Raw genomic sequence first — 21,878 nt, 5'->3', positions numbered from 1 at the left:
CATACATATAGTTTAATAGAGTTTAACAAGGATCACAAATAAGGCAAACATAAGGGCCCTTAGTGCTGTTTAGTGAAGCTTCTGCCGGGTTCGACTCCACATGCTATGGTCATGTTGGGTTGAGTTGGAGCCGTGAAAAAACGATGAAAAAATCTACATAACCCTTAAACTATTAAGGGTGAGCTACTTTACTCCTAAACAATAAAACCGGATTTTCTACCCATAAACTTTTTAAAACCGGTCAAATAACCCCCAAGCGGTTTTGGATGATGGTTTTGCTACCGTGATGGTGGTTTTGTCTTTTTTATTTTTTATTTATTTCCGCTGAATTTTTGAAAAATCATAGTAAATCACAGAAAAATTATGAAATAGAAAATTTAATTTTGTTGGAGTCCACATGAGTAGATCTACACAGTGAATATATAATATGGTATACTTTAGTATAAAATTTTTGTTGTACCTTTAGATCTATGCTTTTCTGTAATTAATTGGAATAATTCGTAGTTGCAGCTTCTATGGTCCAATTATGGTGAATTTTTATGGTGGGCTAATTAGTGTATGCTTCAACTGTAGTAAAAATTTTATACTCATTGGATCATGTATAACTTAGTTATAGATTTATTTAGGTTTATGCTTGTTAAATCTATTCTTTATCTATAACTAAGTTATACATGATCCGATGAGTATAAAATTTTTACTATAATTTAAGCATATAATAATTAGCCCACCATAAAAATTTCACCACAATCGGACCATAGAAGCTGCAGGTATGAATTATTCCATTTAATTATAAAAAACATAGATCTAAAGCTACAACAAAAACTTTGTACTAAAGCATGCCATGTTATATATTTACTATGTAGATGTACTCATGTAGAGTCTAATAAAATTGGATTTTCTATTTTATGATTTTTCTGTGATTTACTATGACTTTTCAAAGATTTAGAAAAGACAAAACAATTGTCACTGTAGCAAAACCACCGTCCAAAACCGCTTGAGAGGGTTATTTGACCAGTTTTGGAAAGTTTAGGGGGTAGAAAATCCGGTTTTATAGATTGAAAGGTGAAGTAGTCCACCTGAATAGTTAGGAGGTTATATAGACTTTTTCTTAAAAAAAAAACTATTGTGGGTGTAGAGTCGGTGAAGTAAAAGAAGAAAAAAAAAACAAGCTTTGTCAGCTTTATCTGTCCCCACGCAGTGGTAAACCATGTAGATGAGACCACCAGAGTGGTAACAAGCTCCACCAAAGAGCGTCTTAGTTTGTGTGTCTCAAGTAAATCCATGTATACATTAAGCAATATTAACACCCATTCTATCAAAACATAGGCATAAAACAAACTGGCTGCTCATGGTTTCATGGCCCTGCCTTCAGAAAAATGATTAGGTAGGATAAAATTACGCACCGGAGGAATATATGATGTGGCAAGGTTTCATTGGAGGTGCTAAGTCGCTTAGCATATAGGTATGCAATGCGAATAGTAGCCACGTAGGGAGCTTAGATAGGGAGAAGCTCCTCCATGTCCCTACCAAGTTAGGTTGTTTAGATCTCAAGAACATTTTAGTCCGGGATAATCATGCAAGAGAAAAGAGACATGCTATGAAGAGCAAAGTTTAAGTTGAAAAAATTCCCAATAAAGACAATGAGTCCATGAAAGATAGATCAATTATCCACGGATCCTTTTTCGATAAACATCTGCGGCCTGTTCGGGAGGCCGTAAACGATCGTGCATTATTTACTGCTGGCTGGTTTGGTGTGAGAGAAAAACACTGTTCCCGGCTGGAAATTTACGATCGTTTACGAGCAAGCGAACATGCCGCTGAAAAATAGGACCTTATATATTGCGGTAATGCTTGTATTCGTGTGTCCGTCCTGTGACTCTCATTCGGACGAGCCTCATTCACTTATTCACGGACCCATCCTCATCCACTCATTCATGGACCTAGCACGTGTCGCACACCCGCTCTGCACCGCGTGCCCCCGCTCACAGGATGACTCCACTCGCCCGTGCCGCCCTGCTCGGACGGACACCGCGGGCGTCGCCCGCGCCCGTGCCGCCCCCTCTCGCAGGAAAGACTCTACCTGTGCCGCTCGTTGGCGCCGCCCCCGCCCGCCTGCCGTCTGGACTCGCGCCTCCCATCACGGCCGCGCTCCATCCGCCAGCCGCGGCCACTGCCGAGGTCTGTGTCGTCGACGAGCTCCGCACTGGCGACCTCCGAGCACTCCGTAGCATTAAGCTCCGCACCGACATCAAGCTCCGCAAGGACGAGCTCAATTCATCCAAGTAGCAAGGTGACATTGCAATCGTATAATTCGAGTGTTTCAGTTGTTTTAAGGTATATTGCAAGGGTTTCATATGGATGTTGCAAAAGTAGATCGAGATGTTGCATATGTTGCAATGGTTGTACACTTATGTTGTAAACAACTATCCTCAATGTTTCATCTGTTTTTTAGATGTATGTTGCAAGTGTGTTTATCTGGAAGTTGCATATATTTCACGTATATGTTGCAAATGTTTTATCTGGATGTTGCGTACGTGTGGTAAAGGTTTTCAAGTGTTTCATAAGTGTTTTCATACGCATGTTTCAAATGTTTCACCTGTCTTCAACCATATGTTGCAAATGTTTTATTTATATGTTTCAAAAGTAGATCGGGTGTTGCACATGCTGCAATGGCGCTGGTGGCTGGCGGACAGCGGCCTGCCGCAGGACTTCGGCTCCTACCTCGCGCCTCGCCCTCTCCTCTCCCTCCCCTCCCTTTCCCTCCCTCCATCTCGTCGCGGTAGTTTGTGCTCTGCGGGAAACCCTATCCAACGAGCACGCAAACGCTTTCCCACCGAGCACGCAAAACGCCCGTGGAGGTGGTGGCCCCTGTGGGCCGACGGCAGCGCGATGCTCGTATAGTGGCCCCGGAGTAAGCTGAGGTCCGCACCGTCCGCTCGCTGCGCGCGGGAAACAAGCAACCGCGGGCGTCTGTCCGGACGTCCGGCTGCCAGTAATGCTCCAATCGGGAGGTGTGTTATCTTGGCTCATATAATGATATAAGACTCTTTTATTATCATACCACAAAATCTGATACACGAGATTTGGGTAAAAGCTCTACTTACATTCGTGATAGAGTTCAATGGAAGAAGCATCCATGCCCACTGGCAGGAAAGGTTGGTTCACGGGGGAAAAAAACTGAGCTACAGTACGTACGACATTTACTCAAAATGTGTGCATATTCTATGGCCAGCAATAAATAAAAATTTAAACATTGTGGACCCAAATCCAGCGCCCAGGCCCCATGGCCAAGACTGACGCGTTGTGTGTGTGTGGTCGTGAAATTGGACGGACAAATATTCGCCCTGGCAAGACTAAAAATAGTGTTGACTGATTAGGTATAAAAAAACATTATTTATGATTGAAAAAATATGGTTTATAAACTAAACAAATCCAAATGAACAGGCACATTCTCTCTTACGGAGGATGTCCATTTTGTTTTGTTTTCGGCTTGGGGAGGTGTGTCGTTGGTGGCGCTGGCGCTGTGCTTTTCATGGCAGGCACATGCCCGTGGCAGGAGGCAGGAGTAGGCATGCTCGCTCATGCCGCGGGTAAATATGGTGGCCAAGGACGCGGAGGTGAACCGTGAGCCTGAGCGGCAACCACACACGCACGCATTTGTCTACAACCACGTGACAACCAATAGAATTACGCTAATCTCTTAAAACAGAACTGCATGCCAATTTCTGTAAATAGGTTCACAAAACCACAATTACTTGGCGCATGCTCGTGCGGATGACATGTAGATCCACAAAGAATGTTGTAAGTTTGTACTTATATGAAACTGGTCCTAAAATTTCTAGTACTAGACGCAAATACTGGTAGTCTTGTCAAATTAACAAGTCACAGAATAAAGCCATAAAATGTCAGCTGAACACAAATTATTCACGTTCTTTAGCATTCCGACTAACGGACTATATGTAACTATACAAACAAAGCTTACATAGCAACAAAAACATATTTAAGTGCTAAAGCAGTAGTAGTAAACTAATAACAAGGCTGCCAAACCTCTCTTCTAATGCAACAATCTTATTGTAAGAACTTAAAATTTTATTTATAAATTTTTAGTTTCCAGATTTGTTGGACTTTAAATAGTCGGACAATCCTATTATAAGACTCAAATAATCTGCTTTTAATTATCAGATAATCTGTATCCATCATATTTTGTCAATATTCTATCCTACTCCGCATCTACGTACAATCGGATTTAGGGAGTATTTGGGACTACTCCGCTTCACGTTTTTTCAACTCCGCTCCATGTTTTTAGCGAAACGATTTTAGCTCCACGCACTCTGATCGAGGAAAGGTGGTAGAGTTGTGAGAACACCTAAAGATGTGCTCCACACATTAGAGATTTAGGCAATTTCAGTATTAATTTAATCCAGAAAAAGATTAAGAACATGTTTGTGGCCTCATATATGTGCACGTGTGATCTAAGTGACATGAATATGTAGATGATACTAATAATTATGATTTTAATCATTGACGATAGGGGATGAATTAGAACATACCCAGCGGCACCAGAGCCGGTTGCGCTAGTCGACATAGCGCCTGTTGGAGTAGTCGTCCCGCTCGATGCAGTGCAGAGAGGGTGTAGTGTCAATCTCCCGCTGCCGCCACGAACGCCGGGAAGAAGATGAAGTTGATGAACGATCGAGCAGTCGCGTGGTCGCTCCCCAAAAACTTGATGGCCGCCTTTCACCCGAGCAGATGAACACGAAGATGACCCGGTTTCGAATGCTTGCTCTCCATATTCCCATGCTCACAGGAACCGAGACGGAGAAGCCTTGGATGTAGCGGAAGTGTAGAGACTTGTGTGCATTAAAGACTAAGCCAACTAATTGTTGAAGTGTGTCTTTCTTTTATCTCGGGCCAACAGGGAGCGGAGAGGGCGCGACGCTACGGGAGAAAAACTCCCGTAACCTTCCTCATCAATTTCCACTTTGGGTGCAGAAACTCCCAAACTCTCATCATTACTGCATTAACTTTCCCAATTGGGGCAGAAACTCCCGTCACTTAGTAACCCCCGTAACTCCTGCCCATAAATGGCTTGAGTGGCAAAACTTTTCATGTTCTGCACCGCATGCGTCGCGTTGGCCATGGCACGGCACGGCCATGCCTCCACTCAACCATCCAATGTAGGCAGACACAACTCGCACATATAAGTCAAGTCAGTATCTAGTCAATATGCCGTATGGGTGAAAGCTCTAGTTTGGTTTTGGTGAATTGATGAAACCCTAAGTGCTAACCTAGTTTATCAAAGTAATTATGAGATAGGTAGCACTACTTCAAGTGATGAAGCAAATGAAGATCATGACATGATGATGGTGATGACATGGTGATGATCAAATGCTTGGACTTGGAAAAGAAGAAAGGAAAACAAAAGGCTCAAGACAAAGGTGAAACTTGATAGGTGCTTTTTTGTTTTGGTGATCGAGACACTTAGTGAGTATGATCATATTTAGGATCGATAGCCGTACTATTAAGAAGGGTGAAACTCGTATCAAAATACGGTTATCAAAGTGCCACTAGATGCTCTAACTAACTGCATATGCATTTAGGATCTAGTGGAGTGCTAACACCCTTGAAAACATTTGTAAAAATATGCTAACACAGGTGCACAAGGTGATACACTTAGTGGTTGGCACATTTGAGTAAGGGTAAAGAAGATAGAGTTGAAAAGGAGTTGAATGTGCTGGTCATGAGATGACTAGACGCGTCCGGTGTGGGCAGAGTTGCCGAGGTGAACGGACTCTAGCTCGTAGCAGAGACCAGACGCTGAGCAATCAATGTTTAGCGTCAGGTCGTGGTGACATGGGGTGCGGGTGTTGGTCCAGAGGGGACCAGACGCAGAGGCGTGTTCGGTTAGCCACACCAGACGCATCCGGTTCTAGGAGCTCTCTGGACTTGACCGGACACTGCCCCTCCTACGTTCGGTCGGCCACACTGGACGCGTCCGGTCATAGTTGAGTGGCTCTAGGAGCTCTCTGGACTTGACCGAACGCTGCCCCTCCCACGTCCGATGTGTCGCGTCAAAGCGTGTTGAGAGGACCGTTGGGCGGCAACGGTTACTTCGTTTGAATAGGACACATGACGGTCAAGCAGTGACTGGACGAAGTGACCAAACGTGTTTGGTGCACATGACCTACGCGTCCGGTCGTCCCGCAGTCAGCCCAATAACTGAGCCAATGACTCTATTGTTTGGGGTACCTATAAATATCGTTTGGCCAGCTCTAGCTCACTCTCTTGGCCATAGCATTGATATAGCAACCTTGTGAGCATAGCCAAAGCCCTCCCACTCATCTCCATCATTGATTCATCATCTTTGTGAGATTGGGAGAGAATCCAAGTGCATTGCTTGAGTGTCTGTATCTAGAGGCACTTAGTGTTCATGTTTCGCTGTGGGATTCGCTTGTTACTCTTGGTGGTTGCCACCACCTAGACGGCTTGGAGCAGCAAGGATCATCAAGCGGAGGTTGGTGATTGTCTCTGGCTCTGATCGTGGTGATTGTGAGGGGTTCTTGATCTTTCCACGACGGAGAGCCAAAAGGTACTCTAGTGAATTGCTCGTGGCTTGTGTGATCCTCATCTTGTGTTGGTTGTGCTGCACCCTATTGAGGGTTTGGCGTGTGATGCCAATTAGTGCGTGAACCTCCAAGTGAGTGAATCACCATAATGGGGACTAGCTTGCCGGCTGAAAGGATCAAGATGCCCCAGAGGGGGGGGTGAATTGGGCTAATTCTAAAATTCTTTGCAATAATTAAACCATATACTTAGCCCACTTCACCCCTTGTGCCTAGAATGTGATTCTAATGATCTACTGCACAAAAGTTTGGCACCCTAAGTTCCAATCCTACTCTAGCATGGCAATTCTAAGAATGTAAAGACAAGAATTGAATTGCTCAAATATAAATGCTCAAAGTAAAGAGAGAAGAAGGAACACAGCGATATTTTGCTGAGGTATCGGAGAGTCATCACTCTCCACTAGTCCTCGTTGGAGCACCCACACAAGGGTGTAGCTCCCCGTTGATCCGTGCAAGGATCAAGTGCTCTCTACGGGTTCATTCATCGATACTCCGTCGCGGTGAATCACCCATAACCGCTCACTGTAACAACCCAAAAATGCACACACCAAAAATCACAACTACAAAATTTTTCTTAAAAACCCCCATGTGATGATGAGTGACATTGTAGGAGCCAACCCTAAGTGTTGGCTTAGAAGTAACCCAACTAGACAATTTCATGAGCATGGCATGTCATTTGTTATCAAGTGTATTTAATTACTGACAAATGAAACATAGCTCACATTGTCAACTCAAATAGTGATTTGGATTTTCATTTATTTTATGTCATGTCTAAAAACTCCTTTAAAGAAAACACCATGAAGAAATTATGACTCAAACCAAAGGATAAATATTTAAAAAGGAAAAACTAATCCTATTTATTGTATAACAAAACCACCCCATTTTTGTTATATAAAATAACTAAATAAATTCCTAATATATGAAAGAGAATGAAGTGGGCCACATATCCAAAGACTCCAATGAATAAGGTGCACCAAATTAGAATTCAAATTTCAAACCAAATTTAAATTCAAACAAAGGAGAGGAAAAAGAAAATAGAAAACAGTAAAGAAAAGAAAAAGGGGAGAAGGACACGCAGCTCAGGCCTCGCAACCCAGCTTCTCGGCCCGCCAGCACAGCCCCGCTAGCGCGCAGCAAGCCGGCCCAAAACGCGTAGGCCCAGCGGCCAGCCCCGCACGCCGCTCACGCCCCACGCCTCCCCGCCTTCGCTCGCTGTCGCTGCCACTGGGCCCCGCACGTCAGCCGAGCGTTGCTCACCCGCGCGCCCCTTTCTCTTCGCCCGCAGTCGCTGCCAACGGACCCCGCATGACAGCCCTCCCGGCTCATCTTCCTCGCGCTCATGCTCAACTGCCAGCCGACCGGAGGCCGACAGCGATGGCAAAGCGGGCCAGGGGGTCACGCCCGAACCATGGCCTTGCCCCCCTTGGCGCCGCGCCCACACAAACTCCGTGCCAACCACCCACGCCCCGCAATGCCGCTCGATGCACTCGACGCAATCCCCAGCCGTCCGCCTTGGAGCTCGGAGCTCCAGCTATAAAGCCACGGCCTCGGTTGCCCTAGCGATTGTCCCATCACCCGCTGCCACTTGGTGGCCATCCACTGCGCACCCGAACCAAGGGAGGAGGGAGAAAGGGGAAGGAGAGGGGGAAGCGCCGAAGCCGCTGCGGGGGGGGGGGAGGAGATCACCGGAGCCGAAGACGACGCCGTCGTCTTCATCACTGACATGGGCAACGCGGCACTACATGACTTCCGAAGCTACACGGCAGCGACTCTCCACTGCATCACCATCCACTCTTCCACACCACCAATGGTGAGCCTCCCAGTCTCCCCCTTGCCACCGCCGGACATTACCTTGTCTGCCATGGCGCTCCACCCCGAGAGCGCAAAGGCTAGGGTCGTCTCTGGTCCGTAGGAACTCATGCACCCACGCGCACACCCGAGACCACACCGTGACCACCCCACCGGAGCCCCGTAGCGCACCCGCGTGCCTCGCCATCATCTTCATGGTTGCCATGGCCACCGGGGAGCCCCTAATGGCCACCTTGAAACCGAAGCCCCACCTTGAGCCCTGGACGCTTTCGCCATGCACCCATGGATCCGCTGACGCCCACATCTGCCCAGTCGAGCCACCAGAGAGCCTACAAATGCGACCTCGCCACCGGCGAGCACTGCCGAGCCACCGTTTGCCGTGGCCAGCGCCTTGGTGAGCCCTGGCCGCCACCTAGCCCCCACCATCGCAGTCGCCGTAGCCTGGGGTAGCCTTTCCCCTCCCCAATTGGGCACCAGCACCGCCACGAAGGCTCACAGCCAGCTCGCCACCGGCAGGAGCACCACCGCGGGAGAAAAACAAGGGAACACCCCCTCACCGACCACCCGCACGTAAACCTGGTGCACATGAACCACAAACAGAGGAAGAGAGGGGGAAGAAGACGCGGTCCACCGTAGACCGGCGCATCCGTCCACCGTGGACCGTGAACCGTGGACCACGGCCCGGTGGAGGCCCATGGCCGTGACGTGGCTGCGCCACAGCACGCCACGTGTTCGGCCCGGCCTGGCCCAGACCGACCCAACCCAAAGCCCGTTTGAGACCCGGCCGTATTGATCGTTGACTGGTCAATGTTGACCATTGACCTGGCCCCACATGTCAGTGACACGGACACTTTGGACCCACACGACAGGCGCTGACGTCACACGGGACCCACATGTCAGCAGCCCGGGCCCACATGTCAGAGACCCTGACCAATGACCATTGACCGTTGACCGTTGACCCATTGTTGACTGACGTTGACTTTGACTGGACCCACCTGTCAGTGACCCAATAGCCTCTAGCCCCACCTGTCGGAACTGACGACGTTGATGACGTCACGCTGACGTCAGCCGGACCCCACCTATCAACTCGGAACCGAGATGATGACATCATGGTGACGTCATGCTGACGTCAGCATGCCACGTGGACCAGTCGCTGCGTGACACGTGTCAGCCCAGGATTAATTTAGCCTTTTTCCATTTTCAGAAATAGATTTAAACTTCGGAAATTCATAACTAATTCATATGACCTCAGAAAAATACGAAACTAGGACCAAAATTCATCTAAAATCAAGCTCTATGCAACGAACTCATGTTTGAGTGCATTTGACTCTTTTGAATTTTCATTGCTTCTTTGTGCTATTCTATAAACGTCGCTAACGCGACTATAATGCGATCGTTTGTAGATTCGGAGGAGAATCAGACAGACGAGGATTGTGAGTACCGTGAGGAGTACGGAGACGACTACACTGAAGGTGCCACATCCCACCCAATCTCGTAGTACCTATTACGCATGGCTAAAATAGAAAGGCTAGTGCTTTACTTTGTTGTTATGATCACACTATGGTAGGACTTGCATGGTAGTATGCTTTCTTGATGGCCTTTACCTTGACGCAACCTTACCCCTGCTCACCCTGCTGTTAGGCTAGTCACACGCTTGCTTATTACTTCTACAACGCTTACACTACATTGATGCGTGTTGAAAACTGGTGATAATTGAACTATGAGGAGAGTGCTGCATGTGTGACTTGGGTGCGTGGAGGGTGAGGGTTGTGTCGACCAAGTTGGAGTATACGACGAGCCTGGGGCAAGTCTTGCCAGTGGGGTGCTTACCTGGGCACCCCTATAATGGATACCTGTGGTGGGTAAAGGGTATATGAGGTGGTCCTGGGTGTGAACCTGTGATGGGAGGAGCCTAGGATGGAGGTGCTGTGGTGGCACGGTAAATGGAAACCCTGATGAAGACATTATGGCTTGGTCAACCCTAAGGACTTACTAGTACTTAGATTCACCGAGAAGCCTTACGTACCACTCGCCCTATATGGTGCGGGACAGCCGGACTACTTGGTAGGATATTGCCACTACTGCTAGGTTGATAGCGGACAGTGCGAGGGAGGTACGGGGTGCGGAGGATTTCCCCCACACCCTTTCGAGACTTCATGGAGACCTTGTGGACCTGGCTCATGACTCACAGTTTTAGCCACCCCAGACTAGACTTGGGGTGTACCAGGGCTGAATGGTAGAGTGGCATTATCCTAGGCTAGCAAGCGGCCAGAATCAGCCTAGTTGACGACGGTCAGCGAGGAAAGCGGATCTTGTGGTTATGTAAAACCTCTGCAGAGTGTATGGTTGATCGATCGATACATGTGCTGACTTGTCGGCTATGGACCTTTCCTAGGTTTCGCTTAAACTAGATAGAGAGATGAGTCCTTCTTTTCTTTCCCCTGGAAGTGAGTGTTCAGTCATAGCCAGGGGCTACGGGCCTTGAGACAGTGCTGAGAGGGAGTTGGCCTGTCGACTGAGCGATGGTATGGTATGGTGATGGTGTGGAGATGGTGGTATGTTGATTCCCAGGATCAAAACCTGGATCTGGAATGGGAATGGGTGGAATATGTGTGGGAATGGTGTTAAAACTTGACTATACTGTTATATACTTGATATGCTAAAATAACATAGGAAACCCCAGCCTTATAGGTTCCTTTTGACTATATCCAACTTGCATCCAATTTCCACAAAGCAATGCTCATAGGGTTAGGAGTGGCCAGTACAAATCGTACTGATAAATTTTGGCATACATGTTTTGCTGAGGAGTATAGCTCCGAGGAGTTTGATGGTTGAGGGGTTCGTGCCTACGCTCGAGTTTGGCGATCTTATCTTCAAGCTGTTCTGAATGAATGCTACTTTTGATTCCGCCAATGCGGCGATGTAATAAATTATATAATTCTGCACTATTTGTACTCTGATAATATCATTGTATGGATGTGATATTCGACTGGAATTTGGGTAATATGATCTACCATGGTCTTATTACACTTCAACTCTGTGGATTTCTCTTCACGGAAATTGGGGTTGTTTCAGTTGGTATCAGAGCCATACTTGACCATAGGACGAAACCCATAGAAATGGATGATAGAATAGGATATGAACAGCCCTTCTTTCGGTTATATACCGACCCTGCATTTACTTTTATGCAAGGCTTATCTATTAATGACCTGCTAACACCTGTTCCTTAAAACATGCAGATGGCAACGAACGTCGACTGGCCGCCTCTAGGACTGCTACCTCTGGACCACGCCAAGCTTACCTTTGACTTACGTGAGCTCGGGGGTTTTGCACAGACCCTCTGCAGAGTTCTCGTCATGTTAGGTGTCCCTAACGAGCTTGTCAAGGTCACCTGCACCGGGAAGCCAGCTCAGGAAGGAGGAATCGAAGGACCAATTGTCACCTCAGTGGAGTTCCCAGCTAGCACTACCTTACCTTCTGTCCCAGCTTCCACCGAGTTGACTATAGAGGACACCGTCGAGGAGGGACTGCGAGCTATCTCGCACAAGGCACTTCGCAGAGTGATGAGGGACCACTACGAGCACCTAAAGACGATAGAGTTCCGTCTACTTCCCTAGGCCCTCGACCTCAGCCTTACCCCTAGTGAGTAGAGTTTCGCAGCCGGCAGAGTTATCCTTGCCGAGGAGGATAGATGCCTTCGCGTCTCAGCTATCCACCAGCTAGAGCAGGACAGGTACGTGACCCAGCTAGAGTAGAGGAGACGTCAGGACCAGGCCCTCCAGTGGGAGTACTAGGAGCGAGACTCGTAGAGAGCACAGGAGCGAACTAGTCTACTTGAGATAGTTGCCAAGCTACAGGATGAGCTCAACCGCCATGAAGAAATCCACAGAGCCAAGGTCGACGACTTACAGGACAAAGCCGCTGACCTAGGCAACAGGAACTGCTACCTCGATAGTAAGGTCTTAGAGTTGCAGAGAGAGTTGGACGACAAGAAGGCCGAGTTCAACCGCAGAGGAGACAGAGAGAGATCCAAGGGGATTGACATGCTGAAGATCCAGTCTCGAAACAAGACCATGACTCAAGATCTAGAAGAGTTTAGAAAGAAGGTCGTTCGCAACCAGGGTCACCTGATCGAGGCACTCAGGCAGAACGAGTACCTATAGGACAAGTGTGAGAGGACTCGATAGGCCTGGCAGAAGTCTGATAGGAAGCGCCTTAGGGAGATGAAGGGTATGTGGGATCAGCTACCCAAGGAGATTCGCAGCAAGACGAAGCCTAGGATAGAGGAGTTTGAGTTAGCCCTGACTCACCTCAACCTAGATGCCTACCCTACCCTACCTGGAGCCAAGCCTACTGAGGAGCTCGCCGAGGCCTTAAAGTACGTGTCCCGACTTCATAAGTCTGACGAGGAGATCAAGATCGAGAACAGTCGTATCCCAGCTGCGGTGTACGAGTTAGAGTAGATGACCCTGCGTGGTCATGAGTCATGTCAGTAGCTTCCGTAAGTTGTACCCCATGATGTACCCCTTATGAGATGTATTATGAGACACTATGCGTAGAACGATTCTCGCACATCTTCAAGTGTAGCTACTGGAGATGATGCTATGTAATAAAACCCATGTAATGAATGTTTCGGATCTTATTGCATCTTTATGAATCTTATTGCTTCTTTGTAATGAGTGTTGGATAGCATAAATGTTTTTCTTTAAATCATCAAAATCATGTAATCATATGAAATTATAAGCACTAATGGCACAAGCACTAAAATTCTCTATGATCTGTGTTGCAGATGCTGAACCGCCGTTCTAATCGCCTAATGAATCGAGGATGTGCGCCCACCCCTGAACCAGTTGAACCCAATGGGGGGATGTGGTGGCAACAACCGTGGCCGTGGCCATGGCCGTGGACGTGGAGGGATACCCTTCCACCTGGAGAATACTCCGCCGCCTGAGGAGAACATTCCTCCACCACCACCACCAAACCTGGCAGAAGTGATGGCACAACAGACCTAGCTTCTAGCAGCTCTTGTTGAAGGAGCAAACCGTCACTAGGGAGGTTAGCAGAATGACTTCCAAAGGAAGCTAGAGGGATTCCTGAAGCTAAGGCCACCTACCTATGATGGCACCGACCCTGACCCGCTTGTAGCCGATGACTGGCTCAAGGAGATGGAGAAGAAGCTCGATCTCACTACTTTCACTGATGATGAGTGTGTTGGAGCAGCCACACACCAGCTCACAGGTGCAGCACGTGCCTGGTGGGACAGTTACAGTGATTCCCATGAGGACCCTGCCAACATCTCGTGGGATGAGTTCGCCAAAGCATTCACTGAGTATCACATTCCCAAGGGTGTCATGGAGGCCAAAGCTGAGGAGTTCCACAACATCAAGATGGGAAAGGACAGGGTGACTAAGTACACTACTCGTTTCACCAATCTTCTGTGCTATGCACCTTCCTACGTTGTGAACTCTGAGAAGGAGAAGCTATACTATTATCGCAAGGGACTCAACCCGCACATCAAGCTGAAGTTTGGCGGTATTGAGAGTAACACATTGAGTGCTCTGGTGGATCGCTGCATCTAGATCGAGAAGGACCGTGCTGAAGCTAGAGAAGAGTATAGGGAGAGGAAGCGTAAGCCTAAGGAGTCTCTCCGTGGTCGTGATCGCAAGAGGTTCCACAGAGATGCACCATCCAGGGAACGCTCTCGCCACAATAGGGATGACAACCCTAGATTGAGTAGGGGTAGTGGAGGCTACACCGCCAAATACTCCCGCCCTACTTAGGATCGTTACACCCAGGACCGTTATGCTCAGAACCGTTTCAACCGTCCCCGCTCAGCGAATGAACGCCCAGCATAGAACCGCTCCGCACCAGGCACTGGAAAATGGAAGGCACCTGCGCCAACCCCTACAGGCGGTACGCCCTTCACCTATTTTGCTTGTGGCCAACCAGGTCACAAAGCCACTGAGTGCCCTTAGAACTCAGCTGCTCAGAAGTCTCAGCTCAAGGGATCTGCTACTCGTGGACGTCTCAACCATCTGGACGCTGAGGAAGCACAAGCTGCCCCCTGACGTAGTGTATGGTATGTTTTTAGTTAATGACAACACTGCATCAGTTCTATTCGACTCTAGAGCAACTTGTTCATACATATTATCCAAGTTTGGACGAGAGCATGACCTGCCTGTAACCCCACGTGAAAAGCCTATCATCACCAGTTCACCGTTAGGAGACCTAAAATGCACCCACATCTGTAAGGGAGTGAGTCTTACCATTGAGGGTCTTGTCTTTAAAGCCGACCTAACCCTTTTACCTTCCACTAGCCTAGATGTCATCCTAGGTATGGATTGGTTAACCATTCACCAAGGTATCATATCATGTTCACCTAGATATGTCCAAGTGACCCACCCATCAGGCCAAGTCATTAGATGTGAACCCCAGTCTGGAAAGTCCACCTCTATCCTATGTGCCCTTAAAGCAAGTTCAGAATCACAAAAAGAGGAGAAGACAGTTCATGATGTGCTAGTAGTCAGAGACTATCCCGATGTATTCCCTGAAGAATTACCGGGTATGCCACCAGACCGTGATGTAGAGTTCATCATTGATCTATTGTCGGGAACGGGACCCATTGCCAAGAGACCCTATCGCATGTCAGTTGATGAACTGGCGGAGCTCAAGAAATAGCTTGATGAGCTCATCTCAAAGGGATATATCAGACCCAGTGCTTCACCCTGGGGATCCCATGTTCTGTTTGTCAAGAAGAAGGATGGCTCAATGAGAATGTGCATTGATTACTGGAACTTGAACGCAGTCACCATCAAGAACAAGTACCCCCTGCCAAGAATTGATGATCTGCTTGATCAGCTTCGAGGTGCCAAATATTTCTCCAAGATTGATCTCAGATCTGGTTATCATTAGATGAAGATTCGAGAAAGTGATATCCCGAAGACAGCTTTTGTGACTAGGTATGGGCAGTTTGAGTTCACTGTGGTGTCCTTTGGACTCACGAATGCTCCCGCATACTTCATGAACATGATGAATAAGGTTTTCATGGATGAACTGGATAAGTTCGTGGTGGTATTCATTGATGACATCCTTGTCTATTCACCCACCGCTGAAGAACATGAACATCATATGAGAACTGTGCTTGAGAAATTAGCCCAACATCAGCTCTACGCAAAGTTCAGCAAATGTGAGTTTTGGCTACAGGAAGTTGCCTTCCTAGGCCATGTACTATCAGCTGAAGGTGTCACAGTTGACCTAGCCAAGATTGAAGCTGTGAAAGAGTAGGATCAACCCCGTAATGTGACAGAAGTTAGAAGTTTCTTGGGATTGGCTGGATATTATCGCCGATTCATCGAAAACTTCTCCAAGATAGCCCGTCCAATGACCAATCTTCTAAAGAAGATCAAGGAGTTTGAATGGACGCTCGAGTGTGAACAAAGCTTCCAAGAATTGAAACAGAAGCTTACCACAACTCCTATACTAGCATTGCCTGATATCGGCAAAAATTTTGTAGTCTATTATGATGCATCCCGTCAAGGACTTGGTTGTGTATTGATGCAAGATGGAAGAGTGATAGCATACGCATCTCGACAGTTGAAAGAACACGAGAACTGTTACCCTACTCATGATCTTGAGTTAGCAGCAGTTGTGCATGCCCTGAAGATCTGGAGACACTACTTGATAGGCAACAAGTGTGGTATCTATACAGATCATAAGAGCTTGAAGTACTTTTCACTCAAGAAGATTTGAACATGAGGCAACGCCGTTGGCTAGAGTTGATCAAGGACTATGACCTGGAAATTCACTATCATCCAGGAAAAGCTAATGTAGTCACAGATGCTCTTAGTCGCAAGAGCTACTGTCACACTTTGATCACTGAATCCGTACCACCTGAGCTCAAGGAAGAGATTAATGATTTCCAACTTGAGATACTACCACACGGCTTGTTGAATGAGCTCCGCATACAGTATGATCTCACAGAACGCATCTGTCAAGCTCAGAAAGATTGTGAAGAAATCAAATATCTCTATGGTCTGATGAAACTAGGCTATAAGACCAACCACCATGAAGATGAACAAGGAACCATCTGGTTCAAGAACAGAATCTGTGTTCCATCTGACCCAGTGCTACGAGAGGAAATTCTGTCAGAAGCTCATGATTCTAAGTACTGTATCCACCCTGGAGGTTCAAAAATGTATCAAGATTTGAAGAAACACTTTTGGTGGAAAGGCATGAAGACAAACATTGCAGGACATGTGGCACGATGTGACACCCGTAATAGAGTCAAGGCTGAACATCAAAGGCCTACAGGTTTGCTAAAGCCTCTTGACATTCCCGAGTGGAAGTGGGAGAGCATATCCATGGATTTCATAGTTGGATTGCCCCGTTCACAGAAAGGCAATGATTCCATCTGAGTGATTGTTGATCGCTTGACCAAGATTGCTCACTTTGTATGAGTAAAGACCAAGACCAATGCCGAAAAATTAGCAGATCTATATATTGAGCATATTCTCAGACTGCATGGAGCTCCCTCTAGTATTGTATCTGATCGTGGTCCTCAATTTGTGTCCCGATTCTGGGAAGCTCTGCACAAGTCCATTGGAACCAAACTTGATTTCAGTACCGCTTACCACCCACAGACAGATGGACAGACAAAATGAGTAAATCAGATCTTAGAAGACATGCTTCGCGCTAGTGTACTGAACTATGGCTCTGATTGGGAGAAGTGCTTACACTATGCTGAGTTCTCTTACAACAATAGCTACCAAGCCAGTATCAAGATGTCGCCGTTTGAAGCTCTGTATGGCAGACCTTGTAAGACACCTTTGATGTGGTCTCAACCGGGAGAAAGATCGTTCTTTGACTCCGCCAAGATTCAAGATGCCGAAGAAGGAGTTGCTCAAGTGAAGGAGAACTTGAGAATTGCTCAAAGTCGATACAAGAGCTATGCTGACAAAAGGAGAAGAGAACTTGAGTTCAATATGGGGGACTTCGTCTATCTCAAGGTGTCCCCACTACGTGGAACTGTCAGATTCCATGTGAAGGGAAAGCTTGCCCCTAGATTTGTTGGCCCATACAAGATTTGCAAGAGGATTGGAAAGCTCGCCTATGAACTTGAGCTACCCGAGGAATTGATGGGTGTACATCCCGTATTCCATGTCTCACAGCTACGCAAGTGTTTAAGAGTACCCGATGAAGTAGTTCCAACTGATACACTTGACATTCAAGATACACTTGAGTATAAAGAACATCCTATCAGAATTTTGGGCAGAGATACCAAAGAGACCCGTAGCAAGACTATTCCTATGTGCAAGATCTAATGGAGCAATCACACAGAGAGAGAAGCAACATGGGAAAAAGAGTCTGACCTCCGGCTACACTATCCTTATCTTTTCAAAGAGTATGTTACACTATAATCTCGGGGATGAGATTCTGTTAAGGGGGTAGGACTGTAACAACCCAAAAATGCACACACCAAAAATCACAACTACAAAATTTTTCTTAAAAACCCCCATGTGGTGATGAGTGACATTGTAGGAGCCAACCCTAAGTGTTGGCTTAGAAGTAACCCAACTAGACAATTTCATGAGCATGGCATGTCATTTGTTATCAAGTGTATTTAATTACTGACAAATGAAACATAGCTCACATTGTCAACTCAAATAGTGATTTGGATTTTCATTTATTTTATGTCATGTCTAAAAACTCCTTTAAAGAAAACACCATGAAGAAATTATGACTCAAACCAAAGGATAAATATTTAAAAAGGAAAAACTAATCCTATTTATTGTATAACAAAACCACCACATTCTTGTTATACAAAATAGCTAAATAAATTCCTAATATATGAAAGAGAATGAAGTGGGCCACATATCCAAAGACTCCAATGAATAAGGTGCACCAAATTAGAATTCAAATTTCAAACCAAATTTAAATTCAAACAAAGGAGAGGAAAAAGAAAATAGAAAATAGTAAAGAAAAGAAAAAGGGGAGAAGGACACGCAGCTCAGGCCTCGCAGCCCAGCTTCTCGGCCCGCCAGCATAGCCCCACTAGCGCGCAGCAAGCCGGCCCAACACGCGTAGGCCCAGCGGCCAGCCCCGCACACCGCTCACGCCCCGTGCCTCCCCGCCTTCACTCGCTATCGCTGCCACTGGGCCCCGCACGTCAGCCGAGCGCTGCTCACCCGCGCGCCCCTTTCTCTTCGCCCGCAGTCATTGCCAACGGACCCCGCATGACAGCCGTCCCCTGCTCATCTTCCTCACACTCACGCTCAACCGCTAGCCGACCGGAGGCCAATAGCGATGGCAGAGCGGGCCAGGGGGTCACGCCTGGACCATGGCCTTGCCCCCCTTGGCGCCGCGCCCACGCAAACTCTGTGCCAACCACCCACGCCCCGCAATGCCGCTCAATGCACTCGACGCAATCCCCAGCCGTCCGCCTTGGAGCTCGGAGCTCCGGCTATAAAGCCACGGCCTCGGTTGCCCTAGCGATCGTCCCATTGCCCACCGCCACTTGGTGGCCATTCACTGCTCACCCGAACCAAGGGTGGAGGGAGAAAGGGGAAGGAGAGGGGGAAGCGCCGAAGCCGCTGTGGGGGGGGGAGGAGATCACCGGAGCCGAAGATGACGCCATCGTCTTCATCACTGACGCGGGCAACGCGGCACTACATGGCTTCCGGAGCTACACGGCAGTGACTCTCCACCGCGTCACCATCCACTCTTCCACACCACCAACGGTGAGCCTCCCGGTCTCCCCCTTGCCGCCGCCGGACATTACCTTGTCTGCCATGGCGCTCCACCCCGAGAGCGCAAAGGCCAGGGCCGTCTCTGGTCTGTAGGAACTCATGCACCCACGCGCACACCCGAGACCACACCGTGACCACCCCACCGGAGCCCCATAGCGCACCCGCGTGCCTCGCTGTCATCTTCATGGTCGCCGTGGCCACCGGGGAGCCCCTAATGGCCACCTTGAAACTGAAGCCCCACCTTGAGCCCTGGACGCTTTCGCCATGCACCCACGGATCCGCTGACGCCCACATCTGCCTAGTCGAGCCACCGGAGAGCCTGCAAATGCGACCTCGCCACCGGTGAGCACTACCGAGCCACCGTTCGCTGTGGCTAGTGCCTTGGTGAGCCCTGGCCGCCACCTAGCCCCCACCATCGCAGTCATCGTAGCCTGGGGTAGCCTTTCCCCTCCCCAATTGGGCACCAGCACCACCACGAAGGCTCACAGCCAGCTTGCCGCCGGCAGGAGCACCACCGCGGGAGAAAAACAGGGGAACACCCCCTCGCCGGCCACCTGCACGTAAACCTGGTGCATGTGAACCACAGACAGAGGAAGAGAGGGGTGGACGCGGCTCACCGGAAGAAGACGCGGTCCACCGTAGACCGGTGCATCCATCCACCGTGGACCGTGGACCACGGCTCAGTGGAGGCCCATGGCCGTGACGTGGCTGCGCCACAGCACGCCACGTGTTCGGCCCAGCCCAGCCCAGACCGGCCCAACCTGAAGCCCATTTGAGAACCGGCCGTATTGACCGTTGACTGGTCAATGTTGACCGTTGACCTAGGCCCACATGTCAGTGACACGGACACTTTGGACCCACACGTCAGGCGCTGACGTCACATGGGACCCACATGTCAGCAGCCCGGGCCCACATGTCAGAGACCCTGACCAATGACCATTGACCGTTGACTGTTGACCCACTGTTGACTGACGTTGACTTTGACCGGACCCACCTGTCAGTGACCCAATAGCCTCTGGCCCCACCTGTCGGAACTGACGACGTTGATGACATCACACTGACGTCATGCTGACGTCAGCCGGACCCCACCTATCAACTCAGAACCGAGATGATGACGTCAGCATGCCACGTGGACCAGTCGCTGCGTGACACGTGTCAGCCCAGGATTAATTCAGCCTTTTTCCATTTTTAGAAATAGATTTAAACTTCGGAAATTCATAACTAATTCATATGACCTCAGAAAAATACGAAACTAGGACCAAAATTCATCTAAAATCAAGCTATACACAATGAACTCATGTTTGAGTGCATTTGGCTCTTTTGAATTTTCATTGCTTCTTTGTGCTATTCTATAGACGTCGCTAACGCGACTATAATGCGATCGTTTGTAGACTCAGAGGAGAATCAGATAGACGAGCATCATGAGTACCGTGAGGAGTATGGAGATGACTACACTGAAGGTGCCACATCCCACCCAATCTCATAGTACCTATTACGCATGGCTAAAATAGAAAGGCTAGTGCTTTACTTTGTTGTTATGATCACACTATGGTAGGACTTGCATGGTAGTATGCTTTCTTAATGGCCTTTACCTTGACGCAACCTTACCCCTGCTCACCCTGCTGTTAGGCTAGTCACATGCTTGCTTATTACTTTTACAACGCTTACACTACATTGATGCGTGTTGAAAACTAGTGATAATTGAACTATGAGGAGAGTGCTGCATGTGTGACTTGGGTGCGTGGAGGGTGAGGGTTGTGTCGACCAAGTTGGAGTATACGATGAGCCTGGGGCAAGTCTTGCCATGGGGTGCTACCTGGGCACCCCTATAATGGATACCTGTGGTGGGTAAAGGGTATATGAGGTGGTCCTGGGTGTGAACCTATGATGGGGGGAGCCTAGGATGGAGATGCTGTGGTGGCACGGTAAATGGAAACCCTGATGAAGACATTCTGGCTTAGTCAACCCTAAGGACTTACTAGTACTTAGATTCATCGGGAAGCCTTACGTACCACTCACCCTATATGGTGCGGGACAGCCGGACTACTTGGTAGGATATTGCCACTACTGCTAGGTTGATAGCGGATAGTGCGAGGGAGGTACGGGGTGCGGAGGATTTCCCCCACACCCTTTCGAGACTTCATGGAGACCTTGTGGACCCGGCTCATGACTCACAGTTTCAGCCACCCTAGACTAGACTTGGGGTGTACTAGGGCTGAATGGTAGAGTGGCATTATCCTAGGCTAGCAAGCGGCCGGAATCAGCCCAGTTGACGACGGCCAGCGAGGAAGGCAGATCTTGTGGTTATGTAAAACCTCTGCAGAGTGTATGGTTGATCGATCGATACATGTGTCGACTTGTCGGCTATGGACCTTTCCTAGTGTCGGTGTTTTGGAACCGGGGGTCCCTCAACCAACAAGTGAATTTGTGCTGCGTGCCCCTAATCCCGGATGGTGATGCAAAGAGACACAAGGTTTATACTGGTTCGGGCAATCGAGGCCCTACGTCCAGTCTGAGAGATCGATCTTGTATTCCTTGCACCGGAGTGCTCGTAGTAGGGGGTTACAAGCTAGGTGAGAGAGGGAGCTAGCCCCAGGTCTCGACGAGGGTGGTGCGGGCTGCTTGAGACGTTATTCCCAAGCAGCGTAGAGGTGTGTAGTTCTATCGGTGTGTTTGTCTTTCTGCTCATTCCTCCCCTCCT

This window comes from Miscanthus floridulus, chromosome 1 (genome assembly GCF_019320115.1).
Source record: "Miscanthus floridulus cultivar M001 chromosome 1, ASM1932011v1, whole genome shotgun sequence".
Classification (NCBI taxonomy): domain Eukaryota; kingdom Viridiplantae; phylum Streptophyta; class Magnoliopsida; order Poales; family Poaceae; genus Miscanthus; species Miscanthus floridulus.
The sequence above is the reverse complement of the archived record's forward strand: the minus strand, read 5'-3'. Positions refer to the sequence as shown.